Genomic DNA, 21,320 nt, shown 5'->3' with positions numbered 1-21,320 from the left:
CAATGAATGTTTTGGAAAAAGCTATGGGATAATGCAGAATTTAAGAAGTACAGTACTGTTATCTGAGAGAGAGAGAGAGAGAGAGAGAGAGAGAAAGAAAGAGAGTGTGAGAGAGTGTGTGTGTATGTGTGTGTGTGTGTGTGTGTGTGTGTGTGTGTGTGTGTGTGTGCGCGTGCGTGCGTGCGTGCGTGTGTGTGTGTGTGTGTATGTATAGCAACCCCCTCCCAGAAAAAAATTGCCTACTTTCTTTCACAGTGTTACATCTTTTTAAATGTATAGCCACCCTTTGTCCACAAAAATGGTTAAAAAACATTTAGTGAGTTCCCTTCAGATGACTATAGTTCAGCAGCATAGTTCTACAGCAAAGCAATATTTGGCTTTTGTAATCTTTTTAACATATTATTGTTAAAACATTTTCTGTTTTGCATATCTACTGTCATTTTGTGTTTTATATACATTTTTGCAGTATTTCATAGAAAAACGGTTCTAAGCTTTATGTACTTTCTATAAATTGTTCCAGTGCATATTTACACTTTACATCTTTGAAGCAGTCTTACTAACAAAGCAATAGTAGGTTTATATACAATGCTCACACGGAGTTAAGGATATTTTTTCTCGTACCTTAGAAAAAAACATCCATACATCAGTATATCACATATGACTGACATTCTGTCCACGCAGTCTGTTAAAACTGCAAGATTGTTTGACATATGCAAGATATGTGGCACAGTGTAGAGCTTTATTTTTATACCACATTTTAGTGTAGCTCATCTTATTATGATGGGATCATTTTATCTGGCAGAATATTGTGCTGCAATTAGATACCGTAATCTATTTTAAAATTTTTCAGACTTGGTCAAGTTCTCACATAAAAGTATGTCTGATTTAAGATACCACCACTTTGCATGCCAAATTTTGAAGTTCAAGAAGAGGATGAACCAGTTTTGATTTATCTGAGTAGATATGGCAAGATTATAAAGTCACACTAGGAGGTTTTTGTTTTTTATTAACTGTGTTCCAAGGTTGTCAGCCCTGTAGTAAATCTCCACTATTGTATTAATTATAGATATACTGGTATCGACCTAGAGTGAAACAAAAATAAAGGGGTTACTGCCGTTTGCATCAAAGCAGCTTTTGCTCTGTATTCACAGAAGAATCAGAAGGGTGATAGAGTACAGTGACAGGAATGCTGTACTGACACCAGCCAGACAGACTGTGCAGTGAAGGCATGAGATTTATAAGTCGTTCATTCACTGCTGTAGCTCTGTGTGACTGCTGAGTCCAGCACTAGTACTGTGATACAGCAGTACACACTGCTAATGTTCATTTAATCAGCATCAGGAAAGGTTAGACACTGATCTTTTTTTTTTTCCAGTGCAATAATAAGAGGCCCTGAATCCAGAGCTTCTCTAAACAAGCCTCTCTTGGTTTGTGATTCACCATGCAGTAGCTCAGTAAGAAAAGTTTTTATTTGAATTTATATCTATACGCTGTTTTTCACTGTTTGTGGGAAGGAATGGACAAGCTCGTACTTAAAAATATTTACTTTGATTGATATTTTGTTATTTTACCTTTAATTTTCTCTGTTGCTAGAAAGGGATATGTTTTAGACAAGCAAACTCTAGAAATCCTAAGGTGCTATAAATTCACAAAGACTGTAGACAGGACAATCCAAAGCTTATCTAGATAATCCGGTCTTGGTTTGTGATTTATTGGTCTTTACTGTTAAAAAGAGGTGTGGATGTGAGTGATAGTGAGCAGAAACTACTGCATGCATTCACATGATATAAAGGAATTACAGATTTTGTGTGACTGTCACAACTTGTATGGTCAGAGCAACAACTTTACTGTACTTAATTTTAAACTTAGTTGTATATTGTTTGTGTGACCTTTCTCTTAGAAGCTGATTAAAGTTCTTTTTGAATTCTGTGGTAACTGATTTGATTATTTTTTTTCTTTTAGAATTTTTTATTCATTTGCAGCTGAAGCACAACTTTCTTGTACAGTGTAATAAATGCTATGTGTATTTAAAAGTAATACCTGATAACACTTGTGATTTGTGTTCCTCATGTGAGAAGCTGGATGGTTTGCTTACCATTCCTAGTAGAAAATCTAGATCTTACTGATGACAATTGCACCTTGGCAGTTGGCACGACTTGGAGAATTGTTGCTACATGTATTAATGACTGGAGTGATGAGGTAAATAATGTTAGGCAAAGAGGAAATATATCACATTTAAGAAAGGATGTGTTTACTGTCTATAAAGATCAGTCAACCCCTATAAAAGAAGGCAGTGCAACTGACAATTTGGAATTCTGGATACAGGTATTCAGTAATCTGAGGATTCAGACCATGTAGAAGGAAATACAAAAGAAAGGAAGAAGTTCACAACAAATAATAAAGAAGAAAAAGAAACGATAAATGTGTGTTAAGCAAAGAGAATATAGACTAAAATGATACTGCTTTATGTAGCTATAGATTACAGGGAATAATAACATTTTCTCTCAGAAAACCTTCAGTCTACAGAAAAGGCATCTTTTTTTTTTCAAAAGAGAAGGTAGAAAAAAGAGGCAAGGGGCAGGTGAAAAGGAAAAAATCCAAACTGAACATGGAAGGATTGAAGAACATTACTATAAGAAAAAAGAGAAGAAAAATAAACATTTCAAAATGAATCAAGCTGTGGATTTTTAGTGCCAGCTAGATGTGAATTATACACCTGCAAATGTTATAAGCAATGAAAACCATGGGATTAATAAGACTAATGGTGATGAAGATCATTCCTTTATAACAATGCATAGAGCAGATATTATGAAAGATTCCTCAGATCTCGTCAAAAAAGATATTCCTGTTAGTGGAGATTCAATTATTAGAGGAACTGATACTGACATTTGCAGAGAAGATAATGAACATTGAATAGTCTTATGCTTGCCAGAAGTGAAAACAGAGGATGTAAAACAGGCCTTAGAATGCTTTAATATAAGGAAGTGTGGATCTGTTTTTATTAATGATGGTAGAAATGATCTCATCCGCAAGGACTCTCTAACTGTTAGCATGAAACTTACAACCCTCTTAGACAGCATAGCTTGTACAGGTGTTAGGACATATTTTTCTCATATCAGATATAGAAAGGAGAGTCACGTCACCATGAATAAAAAGATTTATTTGGGTAGATACCTACATGAAAAAATGTCCCGTTTTAAAAAATTTAAATGTGTAGAGCAATCAGCCATGTTTAGACAGGATGGCATTCACTTGTCAAGATCAGGGGAAAGAAATTTTACAGCAGATATTTTGGAATATTTGAGAGACACAAGGCAGGAATTTTGTCAGATTAAAAATTTAACAGTTCACAGATAGCAACATTTGATGCATCTCTGATAGCTGCTAATGCTAGGAGCATTAATATTATTTTTTATTGGAGAATTTGCTATATTTCCACAAGATTGATGTTATTGCTTATGAAACTTGGTTAAAGAACAATGACTGGAAACCAGCTCTGTTAGTGTATACATATTTTTACTGTAACAGTTATTCTAACAAAATATCAGGTGGAGGTGTTATGATAAGGATTAAAGATAGTTATGAGACCTGTGATTATTACATGTTCAGTGGTAACACAAATGCTATAGACTGTATAACTGTGACCATAAAGACAACTATGGAACATATAACAAATGTCGGCATGTATAGACCACCAAGTCAAGAGCTGATGACCTAGAGGGATTCATACATTTGTTGCATGAAACACAAGTGGAGAATGATACTGAATGGGGATTTAAATTTACCAGAAAAAGACTGGTCATTGGACTAATATTGATTCATCAGTATTAGTAAGGAAATTATTCACAACATACTATGTTCAGGAACAATTGTTTCAGATTAAAAAAGAAAACAAAAAACAACAAAACAAAAAAAAAATCAGAACAGAACGTTGCTTGTGTTCCTAAAGAAATTACTGTTACTTCATGTCAAGCTTTACCACCATTGATGTGCAGTGATTATGGGGATATAAAGTTTAATTTGTTATTAGATAATGCTGCCAAACTGAAATCTAAACCAACACACAGAAGGGGAATAACAGATTATATGGAAGCAAAACAGTCACTATGTAAAACTAATAGGAGTGATGTGTTCAGTGGAAAAACTGCAGAAAAAATATAGAAAGTTTTGAAAGAGAATTGTTTAAATGCAAAAAAAAAAATAAATAAAACAAATGTTTAACATCAGGATCTATGCATAGAATGCCAGGAGGATTTATTTCCATAAGAATAAGATACTTGATTAAAGTGAGAGACAAAAAAAATATAAGAAATGGAAAACAGGTTAAACTACAACTTTGAAAACTGAAATAAACAAGCTGGACAAACACATTAAGTATAGCATGAAACACGATCAAGAAGAAAAATTTGAAAAAAAAATTATATAAAGATATTGAACATAATAGGACACCATTTTATAGATACATAAGATGTGGAAGGAGTAAAGGCATACTAATTGATAAATTGTGTGTAGTTTCTAAAATGGAATTCTCAGAGGCAGCAGATTACAAATATATTTACCAAATCTTATTCAAACCAGTTTGACTTGACAAAGGGGTAATACGTTGTTCTAGTGACATACAGGTAACCTTAGATACTGAAATCAAATTAGATTATGTTGAAAAAGAACTACACAAACTGGATCCAAACAGAGCACAAGGAGGAGACGTTATTAGTAATAATGACCTAAGAATACTTCAGCAAAAACTTACAGTATCATTATATCTATTATTTACTAGGTTGTATAAATATGGGGGGATTCCTCAAGATTGGAAACATGCACTTATTAAACCTGTCTTTAAGGGAAAAGAGAGTAGGACAAACACAGAGTCATGCAGACCTTTAAGTCTACTTTCATGTTGTGGAAAAAATAATGGAGAAGGTAATACCGGGTAAGTTATTGTCAGAATTGGAAAGGTTGGGACTTGACAATTGAAACCATATATCAGCATGCAAATGTTGAAAATGGATCTATTACCACCTGCAACATGATGTTCTACAACAATATAATAACAGCTGTGAATGAAACACTGTGCTGTGTTGTAACTTATAAAAAAATAACTTCAGCATTTGATAAGGTCATGCTCAAAACACGGATGAATAAATTAGGACAACTACATATCACTGTACTCTTGATAAGACTGATAGCTGCATGGTTTACAAATTGGACATGTCAACTATCATACAGCAATTGTGAAGGTGAAGTCCTTAGTTACAGTTAGGGTGTCCCACAGGGCTCTGTCCTAGGCCCATACTTATTTAGATTGTATCTTTCAGATCTATCTTTTTCATCTGAGGCATTCTATAGTATGTATGCAGATGACTTGAAAATAGGTAAACTGATTACATATATTACAGATAGGGCAGGTGTGGAAAAGAACTTTACTAAATTGACAGTTTGAGTACAGGAGAATAATATGATGATAAATACATGACATAAAACTGAAAGGTGAGTACTTAATATAGCACACAGTGATTGAAACTGTAGATTTATTTCAGTACCTGGGTATATGACTAGATCCAGCTTGGAGTTTTTCTAATCATATCAACCGATTGCTTGATGATAGTTAGAGAAAGGGTGACTTGTAGATCGTACCCTGGTTGAAGAATGAATGTTCTCCAACAAGGTGCTAATCTACAGGTAATGCTCGCTGATAAAAGGGTCTGACATTTCATGGAAGCATATCAAGCTGTTGTGGAGCTAGGCCTGAAAAAAAACTGATGGTCACCATTACTTTACTCTCACTAAGCAGTGCTTTTGCTGTTTAGTGAGTGTAAAATAATATATAAAAAAAATTAAAATAAAAAACTGTGTGTGTATATGTGTCTGTGTGTGAGAGTGTATGCATGTATGAGAGTGAGATAGATATCGATCCAGCTATTATTTTACATTCACTAAGCAGCACTTTTGCTGCTTAGTGAGTGTAAAATTAAAAATAAAAAAAAATAAAATAAAAAAAATAAAAAAGCATGTGCATATGTTTATTTGTGTATGTGTGTGTGTCAGAGAGTGGATGTGTGTATGAGAGTGAGAGAGAGATATCGATTGAGCTATTATCTTACACTCACTAAGCAGCATTTCTGCTGTTTAGCAAGTGTGAAAAATAAATGAAACCCAAAAAGTGTGTTTGTTAATGTGTGAGTGTGTGTGTGTGTGTGTGTGTGTGTGTGTGTGTGTGTGTGTGTGTGTGTGTGTGTGTGTGTGTGTGTGTGTGTGTGTGTGTGTGTGTGTGTGTATGTGTGTGTTTCTGTCTGTGTGTGAGTGAATGTGTGCATAAAAGTAGAAGAGACTCTGTGTGTGTGTGTGTGTGTGTGTGTGTGTGTGTGTGTGTGTGTGTGTGTGTGTGTGTGTGTGTGTGTGTGTGTAAGAGAGAGAGATAGAGTGCTCCCTGACAACAGCAGTTAAGAGGTCTGCATACCTGTCGACCATATCTCTCAACCTCTTGGCACAAGAAATCTAGACAGAGCCACAAATAACGGATGACAAAGGACCAAAAATATTGACAGATTTTAAATATTGCTCTTATAAAGTTATAAAGTTGCTAGAATACCCGGGTTTCTATTAGCATGTATTTTTCTGAGGGATATGAAGTCTGAAACACAAATGTCTGCCATTATATAATTACTTTAATCCCCAGTGATTCGCCAGAAAACTACAAATGCTATAAGAACGGGACCAAACATATGAGCCAAAAATCTGGACATTCTGCAATTTTTTAAAGTGCTATATTTTGGATGTAAAATGCTTTAATCCATTAACATATATTAAGCAAGCTTGAAACATTAAGTGGAGGAACTATTTTACATCAATAAAAATAAATACTAATAAAGAATGAATAAATAAGTAACTAAACAGAACAATTTTACAGACAGCCCATTCCTAAGCACACTAATGCCCTCCATGGTGTGTCTTATTGTGGAAATAATGTTGATAGCATCAGGCCTCAGAACACCGCTGGGTGGGCATTATTTTAACAATAATCCATACCCTGTTGGGCATTATTGCTTGCTTATAGAAATATAGGTTGTATAAAAAGATTTTTAAAGTCTAGGAAATCAGAAAGTATGAAGTCTTTGCTTGTTAGCTACATTAGACCCAAACCTGAGTATGGATTAGCAATATGGAAACCTTATAAGAAAAGAAGGATGAGTAAACTGAAATGAGTACAGCAGAGATATAACAAGGGCATCCACGGATGTGAAAATTGAAGTTATTATGAAAGACTAAAATATCTGTACTTGTACACTGTCACATGGATATTTAAGAGGAGATCTTGTTCAGGTATCTAAGACATTTAGACGCAACTACCTCTGGAAACCGGGTTATCAAAAAGTAGTAGAGAGTCATCGGACAACCTATGTAGAAGATTCTATAAGAATGAGAAGTGTACTAACTGGTTCTCCAAGAGAGCAGCTGAGCCACGGAACAGACTACCAAATTACATTAAAGCATGCACTAGTTTAGAAATTTTTAAGAACATTCTGAACAATTATTATAGAAGCAATTATTTTAGTATATTGGCAAGCTAGAAGAGCATTAACACTCATTCTTGAAAGATTTGTATGTATGTATGTATGAATTCCAGAGTTTTCAATCCAAAGTCAGAAGTTTTAGTATGAGGTGAAGTTAGTGCATTAGAGTTGTAGTTGTAAAGGCCCAAGTGTTTTTCTTTTTTTTTAGCAATGAGGTGAGGGAGGGACATTGTTGAGATGAAATATTTATCAGATTAGGAAGCAGGAATCCATAATTTTCCTTTGTGTGCTTGAAGTAATTATTTTCTGGACAATAACATGCTGACATTCAAATTTAGAGACTTGTGCCATAAACCTGCATATAGGTTCATAGGTAAATACTAGGCCAGCTGCCCTCGTGTGCCATTTTAAGCCTAGTCGATTTCCCTTACAAAGGTGAGAATCATACCCTATACTTTGTGTCTGTGAGGTAAACATTTTAACAATTACACCAACCCCCACCCTATATTTTGTTTAGGGTCATATTGCAGTTTGTAGAAGGGTCCAGCAGTGATTAGACCTAGATCATACACCAAGACAGGTAGTAAGACTTTTGTGGTTAGATCTGACCTAGCACTGGCAAATGGGGGATTTTACAGTGTCCATAATAAGTATTTGACTTTTGCTTAGGTATAGACAAAGAAAGGTGAATGTGGGTATAGTCAGAAAATTAGATTAAATTGACTGACAGAGAGAGGAGACGGACATTGGAGGGAAGCCATGGAAAAAGATTCTGGCATGCTGAGGAATAATTTGACTATGCAAAAAAGGCAGGTAATCTGTAGTTTAAAAATGTTCAGATGAACCCGTTACCTGATCTAAACTTGAGTTCTGGACAGGTTTCAGGATATGTTTTTTTTAGTAATACCTAGGGTTTTAGCAGTACATCAAATAATGAAGTTGTTGGCATAAAAAATTCAGTTTTATGGAATGCCAGGAAGGGAAATCTCAGAGATTTTATTTTATTTTATTTTACATTTGTTGACCAGGCTAGTCCAACTGGATACATGTCCATTTTCAGCAGAGGCCCAGGGAGAAAAGCTCCACATAAAAAAAAAAAAAAAAACATTCATTGCAGTGGTGCAATTAAACAAACTAGTGAAAAACATTTAGTTACATACATAGTATCAGGAATTTAAATACAATACCAAAGGAAAACATATATAAAAGGGTTGTTTATAATAGGAGAGGTTTTCTTCAAGGATAAAAGTTCTTTAGATGCTTATAAAAGTGTTAGGTTGTTAGGTGAGAAGTGATAGTATGGGAACAAAAGTTACGTTTGGAGGAAGCGAATAGTAAAGTAGGTAAACACACATGCAGTGCTAATCAGGGTTAGTGCAGGGACACAGCCACTGAAGTAGGTAAACACACATACAGTGTTAATCAGGGTTAATGCAGGGGCAGAGCCATTCAGTTTTGAGGTGAATTTTGAGTTGAGATTTAAAACTTGGAAGTGAGGAAATTGCAGTAAGATTTTCAGGAAGAGAGTTCCAGGTTTTCCCACCTATGTTAGAGAACAAAAAATTACCACCCATATTGTTGGATTTAGTGGTGGATACGAGAAGTTTATTTGAAGAGCGTAAGCTTTTAAGATTACTGTAAGGGGTAATAAGGGTAGTGAGTATGGGAGTTTTAGGGGGTTTGGACAGGATTTTGTGAGCTATTGTAAGTTGATGAAATTGAATCAAGTTCTGCAGTTCAAGCCATCCTAAGTGTTTTAGGTTTAGGCAGTGGTGGGTTCTAAATGTAGAGCCAGAGGCAAATCTGGCAATATAATTGTATGCAACTGCAAGTTTGCTGTAGTTAATTTTGGACAGATAAGTGTAAATAGGGGAGGCATAGAGGAGAGTGGAGATAAGATGGGTATGGGCAATGGTAGTTCTGGCAAGAGGAGTAAGGAAGGATTTAATTCTGTAGAGGGAGCCCAGTTTTTTGTTGACTAGTTTTATAGTGTTGTTAATGTGAGTATCAAAGTTTAGGTTATTGTCTATCTCAACTCCAAGGAGTCTAGTTGTTGGATAAGGTGATATAATCGTGCTGTTGTCTGATTTTACTGTGAAGTGTAGAGGAGTAGATTTTCGGGTTGGAGAGAAAAGTAAGAGTTTTGTTTTCTTGGGGTTCAGGATGAGGCATCATGTTAAGAACCATGTCTCAAACGTTTGGAATACCTGCTGGGTGAGGGTGAACAGTTTAGAGGAAGATGAAGCTGAGCAAATTAAAGTAGAGTCATCTGCGTATTGCATGCAGGTGGCTTGGGGAATATTAGTATGAAGGTCATTAATTAAAACAGAAAAAAGGAGAAGGCCCAGGATGGAGTCTTGAGGGACACCAGGGGTAATAGGGAGGTGGTTGGATAAGTTATTGTCCCAACGCACTGCTTGTTGCCTGTTGTGAAGATAGGATTGGAACCATTTTACCGAGCTTGTGTGTAGTGCAAGGGATTTTAGTAAAAGTATCAGTAGCTGGTGATTAACCATGTCGAAAGCTTTAGATAAGTCAATACAGAGGGCTGAGATAAGAATATTGTTATTACTATTTTTATTAATGCAGTTAGAGAAGGATAGGAGGGCAGAGGTAGTGCTATGGAATGGTCTAAAACCATGTTGACAGTTAGCCAGTAGATTGTTATTTATTAAGTGATTGAGAAGCTGTTTGTGTATGCATCTTTCCATGATTTTGGCCAGGGGGAGAGTAAGGCTATGGGTTGATAATTTGAGAGTTCAGTTGAGTTACCACCTTTGTGAAGGGGAATAATATGGGATATTTTCCATACTGATCGGATGTATCCTTAGAAAATGGTTCTATTAATTAGGATGGAAATGGGATAGGCTACTGCTTTAGCTGCTATTTTTAGATATAGAGCAGGCAGAAGGTCAGCTGAAGGAGAGGACGATTTAAGTTTGTGGAGAAGTGTGCAAATGAGAGATGTGGGAACTGGTTGCATTTGGAGTGTTGGAATAGAGATATTTGAGGAAATTGTGAGATTGGAGATATCGGGGGACAGGTGGTTGGAACGAGACCGGACAGTTTCAGTAAAGAAGGTATTAAAGACATCTGCAACCTGTTTTGGGTTATCTTGGGGAGGTGCCTGAGGGGGAGGGGTAGGGAGGCTAAAGAGACTATTTATACCTGCCCAGAGATTTCAAAAGTTTCAATGAAAATTTTATGTAGAAAACAAAGAAAGCCTGGTACTGCTCCCAGTTTCACTCCACTCATTCCCTTGTGACCGCCAGTGTCTATATGCTCTAGGTTGGACAGGCTGTCTTTATTTTTTACCCTGAAACAATGATTGGTCAGATAGTTTTGTTGGCCAGTGATTAGACTACTAATAAGGCCAGATGGGTGTAGTTCAATATGCAATTTTTAATGTTGGACATTGTCAAAGGCTTTAAATAAATTAAGCAAACCTGTATCTGTTAGCTTACCTCTATCGGTATTTGGTAGTTATTAATAAGGACTAATGTGGCCGTGTGAGCTGAGCACTGTGTGCTTTCCTGAAACCATACTTTTTTATAAGGAGTTCACAGCAGTTAAGGAAGGAATTAAGATGTTCTAAAGCAATAGTTTCTAAAGTATTGGTTAGAGATGAGTGAAAGGGATGAAGATGGCCAGTAGCATAATAGCTAGACAATTACTGAGACATCATTTCTCTTCTTGTAATCTAATTTTATGCAAACTGAACAAAGGATAGATTTGGTGAAATAAGAACAATAGTGATTTTTTTATTGATGGGCTGGTTAATTAGTATTAGAATCAACTTACTTTTTCAATGTGTGCTTGGAATCTCTATTCTCCGAATGTTAAAATAGTTGACTTTATTTCATATGAATATAATCTAAGTTGCAAATGATTGTGTAATTGCTAATGTATATTACTTAATGTCTGTTCAGGTATATTACTGAATGTCTGTAAAAATGTCTGTAATACGTTAAAGCTTTTTTTCCTAGGCCTCTGCTGAAAAGGGTTTTTTGACCAAACCCAGTCAAACTAACCCAGCAAACAGAGGCAACAGATGCTGTAAATAAATGTGTATATATAAATAAATAAATAAATATATATATATATATATATATACATACATACATACACACAGACATACATAAATAAAACTCTAATGATATATATTCTCTATGTCAAATCAAAATTATTTTTTTCTTTTTTGAGAAGAAGTTGAGGCACTTTCTAAAGCTTTTGTTTTGTCCCAAATTTAGGATAAACCAAGAGTAGAGAATAATTACTTGCCAGTTCTGATAATGCAGTGTGTATGTAATCAGCATCACAGTGCACTGAAAATAATAACTTATTTTAGGAGAAAAACTCTGTAAAGGTGCACAACTTACAAATACATGCATCTGGAGCATTTCTCCCCAGGCCTCCACTGAAAATTGGCTTTGTTCCAAGTCGGACTTTCCCGGTAAACAAATAATAAATAAATAAATAAATAACCTTCTTAAATATGTGGTTATAGGATCCATAACAACAGCAAATATTTGAGGTATAAGGGGAAATCTTGTTTTTTACTACCATAGAGAAAAATTTTACCTGAGACAAAAAAAACAATTAAATGTAAGCAAGGGAGTTTTAGTAAAAATTACATGAAAAAAATTAAATGAAAATCCAGTTTCTAACAGAATAGGCAATACACAAGTCAATTTTAAGAAATTAAATGCCTTTTAGCACTTATGGTTATTGCAAGAAAGGAAACGTTGTTCGGACAGGCCTTATTCAAGAAATCTAAGTCCCTTTGTATAACATCCCAAGGGTGTTGTCCTATTATAGATTCTGCTTAATTGTTATCATTTAGTGAATGAATGTTTCTATTAGTATAGCAGTCTTTAGTCTTAACTAAGATCTGGAGATAACCAAATTCTTAGCAGTCCTTATGAGGTTTTAGAATTATAGCTGTAAGAGGGATTTTTCATGACTGGTGATATTTATTTGATTTTCACATAACGAGGACTGCGTACATTAAAAAGCAGTGGCAAAGAATTGTCACTCAGATATTTGCAATACACTTATGCCATCTCATTACAACAAACAGGTCTTCAGTCTTAATAAGTTTTTTAGACTTTTTAATGTTCATTATTTGTGCTACCAACAGGTGTTACAATCTTCTCAACAATCCTATATCTGTCCTGTCTATATCACATACATTCCCAACTAATATTGGCTAATGAGGCAGCATAGCAGTTATCTTTTGACATAGTAACAGATTGCAGAGCATCCAGTCTGTCTTTTCAAACGCTGTAATTAGTAACCTTTAGTTTGATAGGGTAGATTCTGTGTCACATATTCCTCATAATACAAAAGTCTAGAAACAGGTTTAGTCAGCTAGACACTCCACTGATTTCGATACATTCTTAATTATTTTACATATACTTACAGTTTAGACACCCAAAATGGCAGTGTCATTCTGTGCACAGAAGAAACATTGCCATAATAAAATTGCCATGTGTCTTTTTAGTACAAGCAGTTTTACAATAGCTGAATAACTTTCAGACATGCAGGCAAATTTACTGCTTCAACATTTATGTTTCTTATAACAGATTTGTTAAAAATTTTTAAACATTATTTCTAATCGAGTATATAAACATGCACATGTATGAGTAAACATTTTAATATAATTTTAGAAGTGAATATTTATTTATAATTATTTAAGATACTTTCTAACCTGTTATATACCTGTGTTCCACTCAAGGTGCCACCACGCACCATTAAATCATTTTCAATTAGCATTTTAAATATTTTTTTCATTTAATGACTTTCGAGTATGGTTTGAGATTAAATATATAATTTAAAGTACCATTGTTGCTGATATTAATTAATTCTAGACTCTTGCACTAGATTATAGCTCCATTCACTAGGAATTTAAATGATAAGAAATATGTTTGAGTTTCACATCCTTCTGTAAAGGTTATCGCCAACTGTTTTGCAGTTCCTTTTGCATATTTATTTCCTACATATGCGTTACATGATATGTATAAAATACTTGGCACTTGAATAAATATGAGGAAACAACTGAAACAGCATTGCATTTTTAAAAAAGTGGAAGTTTGTGAATTTCAAGTTCTCTTCTTCCTTCATTTCTTTCTTGAGTCAACAAAAGTATCGCATTTCTTATCTTATAAAACTCAACTATTTAGTGAAGTTGCTGTTAGTGGCTAAAACGTTTCTTCACCTCAGATTACAAACTTTTTACTGGGTTTATAGGTAAGTACTGGGCAAGCTGCAATTGTGGTTCATTTTAAGTCTAACCAGTTTCCCAGAATGATGAGAATCAAACCTTGTGTCTGTGAGGTAAGCGCATTAACTGGAATGCCAACATACTACAGAAAAGGAAAAGAAATGCAAAACCATGTTTTTATTAAACTGTGGCATGGGGATTGTTCTACAAAGAGGAAAATGCACACACTTCACATCTCTACTGCTCTCTGCTTTTACAAAGATGTTTTACTGACAGCAAGATTTGCAAGAAATAATTAAACAGAGTCAAATAATTTGGAAAGCATTATTCCAAATGTATGAGCTCTCAGAAGAGCTATTAAATGAGTTGCCACTAAGAAATCTTTGAATTTAGATGATTGTATGAGTCAACATTTTGCCTAAAAGATTTTATTTTGCAATCAGCAAAGCACTGTGCTGATTCTATCCCAGCAAGCCAGGTTATGACTTCTATGGTATTCTGCTGAGCTTTTATTCAGTTGTTATTCATATGCTTTATTAACACCTAATTAAATAAGACCTCTACTCTGTCCCATCTCTCTCATAATCCTGACTGGTCAAGCAAGTGCACCAATGGAGGTAGTGGTGTCACACACCTGGGTCCATTTCTTTTTAATCTGCTCTGAATAATAAGAGTAAGAAACAGCCACTGGACAGCCAATTATGCTGATAACTGCAAAACTGGTAATATAATTACTTCAATAAAAGATGTCAAAATATTCTGGGATGGTCAACAAAAAATACATATCTGGAGCAGCAGTTATGGTTTCACCTTTTAAGTCAGTAAATGGACCTCAGAAGACTTTGCAAAAAGAGCATAAATTATGATTACAGAAAAAAAAGCCAAATCATGAAAAAGTATATCATCATTAATGGTCTAGGGAGAGTAGGAGCCAAAAATGTAAACTCAAAGTTGTGTAGAGCTACTGAACTCAGAAAAAAAAGATGCTGTAATCAATCTAATTCTCAAGAGCATGTGTAATGAAGGAATAACAAACTAAAACAATGTCAGAAACAAATGCTGCAAACAAAAAGAGACTGTGCTTATTAGATGTGTTTTTATTAATAAATATGGACTTCAATCACATGAAAACATTATCCCCTAAGAAAGATCATTGCACAATTTTATACTTCAGACCCATTGTACGTAACCATGACATGCCACCTTAAAACAAACTACTGAAATAACATGAAAAGAGACAATGATTACTTACTGCAAATACAGAGCTAAGAATTTTAAATTATTCAAAAATGCTTTAAGACTGATTGTTTTATATACTTTCTTACATGTTATATAAGGGGACCTCTACCTCATCTTTAAGTCAATATCTTATATGGCTCTACTGGAAAGTCTGTGCCTGGAATGCATTATTGGGAGCTAACAACAGTACGGAATAAGATTTCCCATTACAGTTACAATTAGTGCATAGACACACACACACACACACACACACACACACACACACACACACACACACACACACACACACACACACACACACACACATTTATATATATTTTCACACACATACATGTGTGTACATGTCTGTCTGTCTCTCTCTCTCTCTCTCTATATATATATATATATATATATATAAATGTGTGTGTGTGTGTGTGTGTGTGTGTGTGTGTGTGTGTGTGTGTGTGTGTGTGTGTGTGTGTGTAACTATATAATGAAAGGTAAACATGTTAAATGATTAACACAAAAATATCAACCATAACATGCCAAAAATTCATTTTACTAACAACACTAAATACTGACACCCAGTACATCAAAAAGCAAAACAAATTTCTTTTTCCAATGTACTACCCATAATCCTGCCAGGCATTTCAGCTCAAATTTGTCTGAATAGTGACAGTGTTATGGAACTTGACTAGGCTTGCAAGGGCCCTAGGGTCATTAGCCTAGTAACTTCCTATGATCCTATGAGCCTATGAAATGTTTTTTCTAAGGTAAGCTGTTTGGTTAGGGTTGGCACAGGGTTAAGTTTAGGGTTACACACATTACTAAAGTGGGGTGGGGGGAGAATTCCCCCTCCACTCCACCTTAGATATGCATACTAATGCTAAACCTAATTCTGCTTATTTGCCCATCTGCTCCACCTTAGTAATGGTTGCTAACCCTAACCCTAATTTTGCTTATTCACCCATCTGCTCCACCTTAGTAATAGTTGCTAACCCTAACCCTAATTCTGCTTATTCACCCATCTGCTCCACCTTAGTAATGGTTGCTAAGCCTATCCCTGATCCTGCTTATTTGCCAGTCTGCTCCACCTTAGTAATGCCTGCTAACCTAACCCTAATTCTGCTTATTTGCCCATCTGCTCCACCTTATTATGGTCACTAACAGTAACCCTAATCCTGCTTCTGCCCCTAACTCTCATCATGAAGCTTACCTTTAAAAACTGTTCCCATAAAGCTACCTCTGCAAAAGACAGCTCTGACACTCACCACAAATACAAACACACATACTAAATGTATCCCCTTACCTAACAATTGCTGTAGTTCTAAAGCTCTCACACTTGCACACAAGCTAAATCTTTCTCCTTATCCTAACCCTAAAATGCTAACACAGACTAAATCTATCCCCTTACTTAACCCTTACAGTAATCTTAAAGCACACATACTCCCAAAGACATTAGCACACTCGCCTCATTGTGTGGGAAATCTCCTTGCTCTGGAAGGGATTTACTTTATGCAGTCTCACCTTATGGTATCGGGTGGTGGAAGGGCTAGAGTGTAGCTCCTAGTGGCCATCATCTATGTGAAGGCCTAGCTCCACTCTTGTCAATAGAAGTTGCCAATCATGCCATAACTGAGCATGTTCTGCCCTTCTTCACCATATGCAGGTTCCTGCAGTCCTGCTTGAAGTGTTATAGTGCATATGTGTGGCCTTGCAAAGCCAGGTGCATGCCCTCACACCAGAGTACTTCCTGTCTTACACCCCAGTCTCCATGTCATCCTGGTATCCAACCTTGACCTTATTTGCAGTGAGACCTGTATTTTTCATAATGTAATGGTTATCATAATGGAGATGTCATTGAGTGATCCAGGAAGCCCCCCCCCTCCCAGTGTTGACCATTCAGTCCCACCCTCCCTTGCTGTCTCGTTCTGCTCCTGGACTGTTAGTCCACTCAGGATCACCTGTGTCACAGTCAGGTGTTTTCCTTCTCTATTATAGACCAAACACCAGACTGGCTTTTTGTCATTCTGCTGAAAGGGTAACAGGAGATTCTGAATTAATTGAAATTAATGTGTGGGATGCACACTTCAGGTGATTTCTTTTGTAGCATTATTTTACCTGAACATTCTGAAATATTTTCTTGCTTCTGGAGTGTTTAATGAGATGTTTTATCACCTGCCCACAAAAGCAGAACTACTGAGTCACTTTCACCAAGTTAATCCACAGGAACATTTTGTAGGCATGAGCCTTACATTTATTTCTTGTTAGAATAAAATTGTTCTTTATTTGGTTGTGCTATCTAAAAATACATTTTTGCAAATATTGCAGTGAATTTTAGGCCTTTGTCTTGAAGAATGTTTTGATTGTTCACAAAATGCACTGTCAGTAGCTTGTCTTTTGTAGGACATTACAGGTCATCTTAGTCTTTGGCATGGCTATAGTTGAGTTATACTGCAAGTCCTCACCTTACCTCATCTTTTTGGCCATCAAAGGAAGCATTCTATTTCTTTGTTTTCTACTTCACAATGAGGGTGTCTGACTATAACCTCTGTAATTACGGAGCTCTCATTTTCAGGCTCCCTAGTGGCTTGCAATACTTCCTCTCCTCACCATTTTCTCCTTTCTTCTTTCACTTTGATGTCTTTCATACATAAATGACTACTGCTTATCTGCTTGGTGTCTCTGTGTATCCTGGCACATTTACACCCCAATCATATTTGTCAGTGTACCCTGCTTTTGCTACAGTTATAATTTTAAATGCTGTTTTTTCTATGAAAGCCAGAATTTTAGGCAATTTTTTTGACAAGACTGTGATCTTTATTTTTATTTTGCTTGTGTTTTTTTCTGTGTTCCCTGTATATATTATCATTTACCTCTTTTCTTCTATTCTTTTCATATTCCCTGTGATGAAGCTTATATCACTACACACTGTAATATTCTGTGACAGAGTGCAGGATTCCCTTGATGCGTTTTTGTGCTCCTTCCCTTTTGATTACTGTAAAAGCTTGCTAATGAAACAGTCTGTGTTTTTGGGCAGCTAGACAAAATGTCTGACAGTAAACCACAGAGGACTAAGGCTAAGGATGCCAGCAAACTTTGTTGTGTAGTCTTGGCTTTGATCCCTTAGTCTCTTGTCACCTACTATATGAATCGAAACAACTTAATTAACCAGGTAATCTCCCTTAGGCAACCCCTAAAAAAAGACATTTGTACCTATGGGTCTTTAAAAGCAAACTGATAAACAAGTAAAACAAAGATGTAATAGGAGCTCACCACCAAAACGAAAAGAAAAAAGGCCAGTGATTACCTTTATGTTGTTTATTAAAAGTCACAGTCTCTGCACAAAAACACAGTTTGTCGCTCTTAATAAACACAATTCCACAAGTCTTCTTAAAACAGGCACAACCTCACACGATAAAATCTATTATCCAGACTTCAAAAAGTTCACGAAAAAACACTGTAGTTTAAACAATACAAAAGCAAACTCCTCTAGCGCCTCGGCTCTTCAGCCTTTAAGTTTGTTTTTGTATTGTTTGAACTATAGTGTTTTTCATGCACTTTTTGAAGTTTGGATAATAGATTTTACCATGTGAGGTTGTGCCTGTTTCAAGAAGACTTGTGGAATTGTATTTATTAACAGCGACAAACTGTGTTTCGTTGCAGAGACTGTGACTTTTAATAAACCACATAAAGGTAATCACTGGCCTTTTTTTTTCATCTTGGTGGTAAGCTACAATTTGCAACTAGTGGTGATAAAGATGTAATAGGACTTTCTGCAGGCAGTTAAAACATAATTTGATCGAGCATCTACACAAATAACTGTAGAACACATAGGTAAACAATATCCATAAATGCAGAGATTCATACTTGATAGATGACAAAAACATGAAATGGTCTTAGTAAATATTGCTCCCGAGAGCTCATCAACATTTCTTGATCCACTTAAAACAACATATGCTATTCATTATCTTTCTCAAAAATGCAAACTAGTGGCTGTGACTGTGTTCAGTGAATGTACAAATCACTTTATCTATGGCTGAAATGTTCTTGTAACTCCTTTCTTTACCTCTGTTGTAACTTTTCAGTTCCTGAAATGAAATGTAGCCTTGAAGGTTTCAAGGATATTCATATCTTCTGTAGAGGGGTATGTATTTCTACATGAATGTGCAGATTGAGGTTTAGCTTAATTAAAATGAAATGGTGTTGAATGCTTGTTTACACACTGATACAATAACATGCACTCCTATAAGGGTATTTTTAAGAGTGGCACAATACAGCAGCCTAGTTATTTGTTATTTCTAAAAAATGAATACATTTTACAGATGTAATCTAGGCTGAGTCACTTTTTCTTGATATAGCAAGAAATGTACATTTCTGAAACACCAATAAAGCTGGTATCTGTTGTCTTTAATCTGCTTTAGTTCTTGCCTATTTTTTTTTTTTTTATTTTAAATTCACTGATGAGTTTCTTCAACCAGCTTCCTATAAATCTTAATCTTACACAAACACTAATGCCAGGATAATTTGTGTGATAGATCATCACTGGAACAACCCACATGGTAATGTCAAAATTAACTTGAGAAATCTATGCCCAAATTTAATATATTCAGTTGTGCATGTTTTGATATCCACTTTACCCTGTTCAGGTTAAAGGGGTAACCAGAGACATCTATCCTTACAAGCAACAGTCATAAGGCAAGAACCAATAATACATGGGATGCAAGTTCCATGTAGAGAAACACAGACTCAAAAGCATGCACGCACACACACACAGACACACACACACACACACACACACACACACACACACACACACACACACACACACACACACACAACAACATACATGTACAAACATACAGACACTGATTTAAAAGTTTATAACTTCACTTATTCCACGTTTCTGAGATGTGGGAGGAGACTAGAAATCTCAGAACAGCTCCACATAGACACAACAAGAAGGACAAAAACTTCACACTAAAGTTTCCAGCACAGTACAGATCTAGGGAACCATGAGCTCTGAAGTAGCGGTGCTAACTGGTCCACCACTGTGTCACTCAAAGTGTAACATCATTTATGCATCTATAGTAACAGATTTATTTGTTGTAATGTATGGACTACTTTCTGCAAATGGACAAATAATTAATGAGTTTTAAATAAACTCTGAATATATCTTCATCTCATACAGATTAACAATTTAATTAACTTGAGGAATCATGGTTGATTAGTATGGCATGCTTAGTATTTCTTTACATTTTCATTACCAAGTTTATCTTTCTTAAAGGACTATTATAAGCAGAAAGTTAAAAACATATATATGGTTTATCTTACCACAAGTTTTGCACAATCTAAATCTGCAGCAGCACAATAACTACTTATTGTTATTTTTATTTTTTCTAAGTCTAAATGCCCTTGTAAGGGCACACATGTTGCTATGACCTTGTTTTCATATAATGTTACTTATGTCTTGCCTATAATGCACTGTGAAAGCACAAATAGTGAGAATACGGTGCTGTCTTGTCAGACCAGAGTCCCATTCACTTAAAAGTTTTCAGTCTGACAGTTGGCGCAGTGGGTTAAGGCCTTGAGCTATAGTTTCTAATTTATAGAGTTTGATTTTCTCAGCTGTCATTTCTCTACTGTGTGACAATTAGCAAGTCTCTTAACCAGACATTGTTCCTGGGTTACCGTCCAGTGGGCCCACATGGTTAACAAATGGATGTTATTGTTATTATTATTATTATTATGAAAGTAGTAAGAATTGTTGTCAACTTTGAGAATAGTTAGGAAAAAAGAAGTCGGTGACCATTTTTGTAGTAACAAGTTATATTTTAAGAGTTTCAAGTCCTGTCTTCCTTGATGAGTCTGGCAGTGCTATATTTCCTGGGTTACAAAGCTCAGTTAATTAATGAAGATGATTTTGGTGATTATTGGCTTTATTTACCTTCAGACTACAAATGGTTTAATAATTGTATGGCCAAAGAGAAAGGATACAATGCAGGTTTATATGGCAACACAACATCAAAAAATTGTGAATTTTGAGCCTGAGTAGCTTTATGATCTCAGTGGATGTAAATAACAAGAAAATAGCTACAGGTACCTTGCTGTCTGTATTCCTTGGCTAAAGACTTCCAGATGGATTAAACAAAATGATGCAAGAGCAAGGGACATTTTTTTAAAGGAAGAAACATAAGATTTAATTTAACCCCAACTTGGACTGCATAGTGAAAGCTGTCTATGACAGATATGCAACAGAGGGGGAGAAAGTGCTTTTTTTAAATGCAAAGGTTTGGGGATTATTCTCTTGGGAGGGAAATACACTCCTGTGAAAAGAAATGCTCTCATTATTGTGTACACATCAATAG

This window comes from Protopterus annectens, chromosome 1.part2 (genome assembly GCF_019279795.1).
Source record: "Protopterus annectens isolate FY-2018-M chromosome 1.part2, PAN1.0, whole genome shotgun sequence".
Lineage (NCBI taxonomy): Eukaryota > Metazoa > Chordata > Ceratodontiformes > Protopteridae > Protopterus > Protopterus annectens.
This window is presented reverse-complemented; position numbering follows the sequence as displayed.